This window comes from Ochotona princeps, chromosome 5, assembly GCF_030435755.1.
Source record: "Ochotona princeps isolate mOchPri1 chromosome 5, mOchPri1.hap1, whole genome shotgun sequence".
In the NCBI taxonomy this organism is placed as follows: Eukaryota; Metazoa; Chordata; class Mammalia; order Lagomorpha; family Ochotonidae; genus Ochotona; species Ochotona princeps.
This window is the reverse complement of record NC_080836.1, coordinates 38109162-38117457: the sequence shown is the minus strand read 5'-3', so window position 1 is coordinate 38117457 and position 8296 is coordinate 38109162.

Below are 8296 nucleotides of genomic sequence, written 5' to 3'. Positions count from 1 at the left end.
GCAAATGCTTTTCCTCCCTTCATTTGTATAAAGGAAGCAAATTTCATATATTTAATATTTACAGTTTTAGCAGCATAGTATTTTCTACTCTACTCTCTCCATTTTCCTCATTCCTTTATCATTTTTCTTTCAATTTTTCCAGTGCCATACATACTCAGTGAAATAGAACCAGTCACCAAAAAGAAAAATATCTGATTTTTCTCTGATGTGTGGCAACCAATGTACAGAGTACAAACATGTAATGTATATGAGTGAAACTGACATTTTGAGATTTGATTTTTGTTTATAACCCTTGTCTATAGTCTTGAAGAACAGTGTTTTTTCCACTTACTACTTGTTGAATTCTGTATTTGGTGAGGGTTAAGCTTGTGTTTAGAAAGTAAATTGGAAGTATGTCTTTAAATGGCTCTTAGATGTTTTTGTGAAATAATCACTGAAACAGTTGAAAAATTACCTGAATGTAATTTGTGCATATTTCTCAGTATTTCATTCTTCAGTAAAGCCTGAAGAGCATTTTATTGATGGATATATCCACATCTATTATTTCACATTTTGAGTAGTCTGGCTATTTGATTTTTAGGAATAATATAATGTAATATAATCATTCTTTCTTGTGGTTACATTTTTAAATTCACGTTGTTCAAATTCTTGTAATGTATTTCCTGACCCTATCAGAATATACATTTCAAATTTTAAGAGAAAATGATCCCTTTTTAAAATTATTTATTACGTTGCATTATGTGACACACTTTCATAGGCTCTGGGATTCCCCCATCCCCTTCCCGTGCCCTCTCCCCATGGTGGATTCCTCCACCTAGTTGCAGTATTACAGTTCAAATTAAGTTGAGATTCTTTCGTTGCAAACATATACCAAGCATAGAGTCCAGCATCTTATTGTAAAAGTTGATATTCATTTATATGTTTACCAGAATAGTGTCCTAGTTCCTTGTATTCTAATCATTAATAAATTTAATTGAAAACTTCTAAAGTAAAAATAAGAGTACATGCCTTAAAATTTCTTGTTTTTTATTTGAAAGGCAGATTTTATTTAGAAAGAAGGAGAGACAAGTAGAGAAAGATCTTTCATCCGCTGGCTCACTCCCCAAACGGCTACAATGGCAGGAACTGAACCAATAGGAAGCTAGGAGCTGCTTCTGTGTCTCTCTAGTGGGTACAGGGTCCCAAGTGTTTGAGTCATCTCTGTTCCTTTCCCAAACCATAAGCAGAGCTTGGGATTGGAAGTGGAGCGGTGGGGGCATTAACTGGGATGCCCATACTTCAGGTAGAATTTTAGCTTGCTGTGGTAGTGCACTGGTCTGGAAAAATTAGAATAAAGTTTAAAAAGATTTATTTATCTGAAAGGTGGAATGACAGATTCATGGAAAGGGAGAGGGAGAAACAGAGTCCTTTCGTCTGCTCGCTCATCTTCCAAATATTCACAACAGCCAGCAAGTTACAAGTTCTGTGATTCAAAACCAGGAGCAAGAAACTACCTGTGGCTCCCATGTGGGCGCAGGAGCACAAGCACTTGGACTACCACCTGCTGCCTCCCAGACGCATAGTGGGAAGTTCGACCCGAAGTCCAACCAGGACTCTAATCAAGCCCTCTGCTATTGAATGTAGGCTTCTGGACTAGAGGCTTACCCCACAGCAGCACAACGCCTATCTTTAGAATAGATTATGTGCGTGAATGACTTAGAGCATCTTGTACGTTTGTTATTTTCTTCTCACTGTAAAATATTTCTATTTGTTTTGTTGGATTGTTGGCTCTACCTTACTGAAATCTCTGAGCATTTCACCACTTGTTTCTTTAATGCCTTTCTTTTATAAAATCTTCTCAGTTATAATGTTAGTCTCACAATAAGGAACTTAGGTAAAAACTGATTAAAGATTTTCCTAAGTGCTCATGGAAAACTTTCCTCAAACGTGTATCAGAGAGCAGTCTAATTGGACAAATAGATGGGTAAATAGGAGGGGATAAGTTAATCTGAAGAAAGTATATCTTCCCATTACTGTTCGTGTTAATAATCTTGTATTATTGAGGACTGACAATCATTTTAAATTGTATTTTGGTCTACATATCTTATTGTAATATTTGTTCATGCTCTTTGTAGACTGTCTTTTTAAGCTTGATTTATTTTATTGGGAAAGCAAACATGCAGAGAGAAGGAGAAATAGAAACATCTTTCGATGACCTTCCATTTGCTGGTCCACTCCCCAAATGGCTACAATGGCTGGAGTTGAGTTGATCTGAAACCAGGAGCTTCTCAGTCATGCGCGAGGGTACAGGGTCCCAAGGCTTTGGGTCATCCACTGCTGCTATCCCAGGCCACAAGCAGTGAGTGGGATGGGTAATGGAGAATCCAGAACACAAACTGGCGTCCACATGAGATCCTGGCACATGCAAGGTGAGGACTTTAGCTACTAGACTATCAGGCACGGCCCTTTGTAGATTTTTTTTTTAAAGTTTTATTTATTTTTACTGCAAAGTCAGATATACAGTGAGAAGGAGAGACATAGAGGAAGATATTCGATCTGATGATTCACTCCACAAGTGACCCCAACAGTTGGAGCTTAGCCAATCTGAAGCCAGGAGCCAGGAGCTTCTTCCGGGTCTCCCACGTGGGTGCAGGGTCCCAAGGCTTTGGCCTGTCCTTGACTGCCTTCCCAGGCCACAAGCAGGGAGCTGGATGGGAAGTGGAGCTGTCGGGATTAGAACTGGCGCCCATATGGGATCCTGGCACGTGCAAGGTGAGGACTTTAGCTGCTAGGCCACTGTGCGGGGCCCACCTTCGTGGACTTTGAAAACTCAACCCCTACTTAGGTAAATCCTTCACGTTCTTATTATTGTTTTAATTTTTAAATGTGGAGGAACTGGGATCAACATGAGAATTTCTTTCTTTTATAATCAAAATAAGTGTTCCTTTTTAACTCATTTTTTTAATTAATTATTTTGCATTATGTGACAGTTTCATAGGCTCTGGGAACCCCCCCATCCCTCCCCCCTCCCCTCCCCCCGGTGGATTCCTCCACCTTGATGCAGTATTACAGTTCAAATTCAATCAAGATTCTTTCCTTGCAAACGTATAGCAAGCATAGAGTCCAGCTACTTATTGTCCAGATGGGTTGAACAGTAACTCATTCTTTTAACTGCAAAAGCGATGGAAGTGAATGAGTCATTCTTTCCCATTATTTTTCATTGAAGGATTTTACAAATTATTCTCAGTAAAAAAAAAAAATCCTGTTTTCTGTGATCTGTGGCAATGAATACACCGAACACAAAAAAACCTATAGTTTCCGTAAGTGAATTAATATTTGGGGGTTGCATTACTGTTTACAGCTTGTGCTATACTCCTGAGCACCGGTAGGACTTCTTTGTTTCTTTTTTTTTTTTTTTTCCTTTTTTCTGCTTCCTACCTTGTGATGTCTTTACTAATCAGCAAGTTAAGCTTGTGATTGTGAAGCAAAAGGAAATATGGCACTATAATATTTTCTAAGAAAAAATAAGTAGGTGGGATGGGGGGAGAGGAGGAGGTGGGGAGAGGCAGGAGTCCTATGCTGCTAATTCTGTATAGTGAAATACGTGACATATACTCACTTTATAAAAAATAAATGAAAAAAAGAAAAACCAGAGCTTCACACTTTAACTGATCCCCCCAAAGTGAAACATATATCCAAGGAATCCTTTCTTTTATATGTTATCTCTTTAATCAAAACGTATTCATCATAATAGTCTTCAATAATTGATTTGAAAGCACTCTTTAAAAATCCCATGCAAATTCAAATCAACTCTTTTCTTTAAGATGTGAAGGTCATATTGATTACTTAACAATGGACAATATTTATGGTTATGTGCCTCCCATAAGAATCCCGTAATAAAAATACTTAAATAGCATTAAAGTATGTTTCAACCTTAGTATTTAACATGCTTCTTTTTAAAATAGTAAAGAAATTCCAGAGATTACATCATGAAATATTGTATGTGGAAATTTTGATTGCTACAGCATATCAGTTTCTTTAATTTCATTTGGTTCTGAGTAACTAACTCTTGTTTTGTTTCCCTACATCATATATTTTCAGATATTTCAGTTGTTTATTATAAAACCTAACCTAATATCAATTCATATTTCTTAATTTCTTGCTGGAAAATATTTTTTCTTTCAATGTCTCATTATGAACAGAAAATTTTTATTGAATAGGAGGGATTATGTCAGGTAATTTATTATGAAAGTTGGTATTAGTCTCTTAATTTTAGACCCTCAAATTTATTTTACAAAACCAAACCTTTTGGTTTATTGCCAATTACTCAAAATGTGCTCTATCTACTAGTGATAAATTGATTCTAAATAATCAAAATGTTTCTATCTTTAGTATTATGTGATTGGTTTTTGATTTTATGTATTTCTCAATTTCAGTATGAGATTTTACCTTATTTTAAGTAATGCCTGTTTTTCATTTCTTTCAACTGTTTTAATACAAATTAAAATGTTGACCAAATTATACAATTTAAACAATGAAAATTGCTTTTGAAATAAAACAAAATTTCTCTTAACCATGTAATGTTCATCAATATCAATGGTGAGTTACTTGAAAAGCATTTTTAATTTTTTTTGAAATACGAGTTATCCTAGAATTACATGATTTTAGAAATACATTCTGAATGCACACATCATAATTTTTATTTCTTTGCATATTAAATCAAGGACAATATGCATATTTTAAAAATACAAAATATATAGAGCACCTAAAAATTAACAAATATTGGTTATGTATGTGTTGGGAGCTGAGAAATTGCTTGTGTTGTACTGCATGGATTAGTTACTCAGTTGCTACTAAATGTTAAGTTTCTCTTGGTGAAAAAAATGAAGATTAAATTTATCATATTGTTAAAATGGTGAGGTATATTTGCCTTCATAATTTGCATTTAAAATATTATGCAATTTTATTTTAAAGCACCATACTTCATACTGATTGTATCACTTGTTCATTCTTCTATAAAGATTTGTTTATGGGCTAATGAGTACTGAACATAGTTGTGTATCTTAAGAACACTGACAAGAGAAAATGAGCTCTCAACTTGTGGTAAAAAAACATTTTTAATGATACAGTTGTATACAATGAGAAAAGTATCAATGGCAACCCTAGCAAATAAATGGATATATTGGGTAGTCTTGTCCAAAATAGTAAATATTATATAAAAACAACGGAGAAGAGAAGCTAAAAAGTAGTGTAGTGATGACTTTTGTTTTGGAGAAATTTGTATGGATTCTGCAATGAAGATGCTAACAATCAATGTGAAGGAAAGCAGTTAGAAGAATTGGTAAAATTATCAAGTGCAAATTAACCCACAATTAAAAATCATCCTTTACAAAGTAGGGAGTTTTACCTCATATATCTTCCCATAATGCAAAGTTATTGCCTGAAAAACTAAAGTGTTTTTTCACTGACAGAGTGAATCTTCAGATTTTTATTCAACTTAGATAGGGAAGAGATGTAAGTTATGAGTAAAAGGTAGTCACTTCATCCTTGGGCTTTCATGGCTCACAAGTCTTCTTCTTAAAAAAAAAAAAAAGAGTAAGAGCAAAATGTACCGTGAGAAGCAGGTCAAAATAAGAGACCGATCAAACGAATTTGGTGATTGATGATCAAAGTTCTGAAGTTTTCAGCATACATAATCTTAGTTCTTTAATTAGCTCTCGAAATAAACTGTCTAAAACTTAAATCTCATTACTAATTTTTGACACTGTAGAAAGCTAAAATATTTGTAAAGATACATTTCACCTGGTGACTTTCTTCAGTAATATCCTACAATTCAGTCTTTGTTTTAATTGTGCTTGTTCAGTCAAAAACTGACACAACTGTTCACAGTCACTCATACAGTATAGTCAGTCACACTCTGGTAATGTGTCTGTCATCATGTTAAAACAGTCATTTGCTGACATATTTTATGGCCATGAACATGTTTCAGAAACCAGTAAAAAGGATTGGCCTTTAAAAAATAAGCAAGAGTAGCATTTCTTTCTAGTGAAACGACATATAATTTGAAATAATAGAGTGTCAATAGTGACGATAGGAAATTGCTAGAAAGTGGACATTTCCAAGTCCACTTTTATCCAAGAAAAAGTAGTTCTTTTTTAAGCCAGCAAACACTTTATTGAATTAAAAGCATCTTTGTCAAATTTTGAAAATGTTTATTGCACAAGATTTGGAGTTCTGAACTTCTCTAAATATGTGGAACAGTAATTTTGTGAAGAATAAATGTTAATGTTGTACAAAATAGCATTCTATTCTCAGTGCCTTTTCATTTATATTAAACTGTGTCCAAATTGACTTTTATACTGTGAGACCTCTATCAGGAAGTGTAAGAATCATCAAGGAAAATTTATAGACAGAAACATACACATCCACATATATCAACTTGTGTCTACTGGTTTGGTCTTTCCCAAAAGCTCTTAACATCATGTAGACTTCAATTATTTAATAGATGGGAAACAGTTTTGACAATGATAGATAGGTAATCCATTAAGATTACACAAATTCACAATAGCTTGTTATATGCCATTGAATTTGGCAAATGAATATTTATTTCCCTAAATTGCTCTATGAGTAGCATCCTTTCAGAGTGAGAAATTTGCTTATTAAAAATACTTGTTAGTTCCTACTCTGCATTACATTTTATACAAAAGAGCTCATATTTTGTTCACAATATTTTGATTTAGCAGGATATTCATATATAATTCAAAGATTTTATTTTTTACAACACAAAAATTATCAAAAATGAAAATACGATCGTTACTTCACAAATTGCTGGTACATTAGAAAACAAATCACAGTTTTGAAAAGTATTTAATCAATATTTGTACCCAATTGGAATTGTGAGTAAGATCATAATCTTCCATATTATACATTCTAGAAATTGTGGTGGCTTTCTTACCTAACAGTATTTGCTGGTTTCTCTTAACCAGTTATTCAAACGTATTTCAATGCTCCTTATTAGCACAGACATTTAAATCTAGTTCCAGCTCCCTAACAGCCACGGAAACTCAACCTGTTTGACTATGCTATGTCCTCAGAAGCAAGTTTTACAGAATAAACATTATTTCACTTTATTTTTCTTCCTTGTCTTCTTTGTTCATTAAGCTAATTATTCTGGTCTACATTCCTGCTTTCGTCTACCTTGTTTCTTGAGCTTGATCCTTTCCCAACCCTGAATCGACTGTTACTGAACAGTTGAAGCTGAACAGGAAGGAATTGCAGGTGTCAACTCACAGTTTACAAATATGACATCTCCTCTGGCATAGCTGGAAATATGAAATATTGATTTATGTGCAGTAAAAGGTCTTATAAAAATGATCACATACACATGAGAGATTAATGCGCAGGAGATCAATAGAAATTTCATTCTTGACGCTAGACTGTCACCTATGGTGAAATGCTAAAATACAGAAATCAATATTATCTATGAAATGTCAAATTTATTATAATTATGAGGATGAAAGCTGGCCAAGTGGCTCCCAGGAGAGAAGGAAGGATAGGTTACTGTGCTGAAGCATCCTTCATGTCCCTTGTTCACTTGCTGCCAATTTGAGAGCAATATTGGTGCAGGGGTTTTCAGACATTATGTGCCGCTGTGTAGTAACAAATTCTTCCTGGAATATTTACCTCTTGGAAATGACAATAAAACAAGTGTCTGGGTAATCAAAAGGTGCAGAACTTTTAGCTCCAAAAAAAAAAAAGGGAACATTTTAAGCATATATTTCAATATAGTATGTGTACCACAGCCCACTGCTTAGGAAAATTGAGCTTTTACAGACAGAAGATTAATAAGATCTTGGTGCAATTTTATTCAAGCTCATGTTCATTCTCTCTAGTGGTGGTTGGGGGAAGGGGAAATCCTAAATTATCTATTAGTAGGCTTCACATTTTCTATAGTTTAAGCCATTAGCTTGATTCTTAGAAATTGCCATTCAATTTTCACTGCTAGGCAGCAATTCTTTGAAAAGATTTTTATGAGTTTGTGGCAGCCTACTAGTCTCATGTATCAAGTTTAATAGAGTCTTTGAAAAAGTAACACAAAGCTAAAATTTTATGAGCCTATAAGAAAACAATAAAATGATAGTATTTTATCTTTTAAGGGGGTAGGAGACTTTTAGGATTTGAAGTTAAAACCAAAAATAAAATTAAAACCAAACTTCTTTTTACACATTCTTCATGTCTACAGGAAAACAGAACATTATGCTTTTATTAATAATAGTATTGATCCTTATAATAAATGCAGATTTTACTACTAATATTT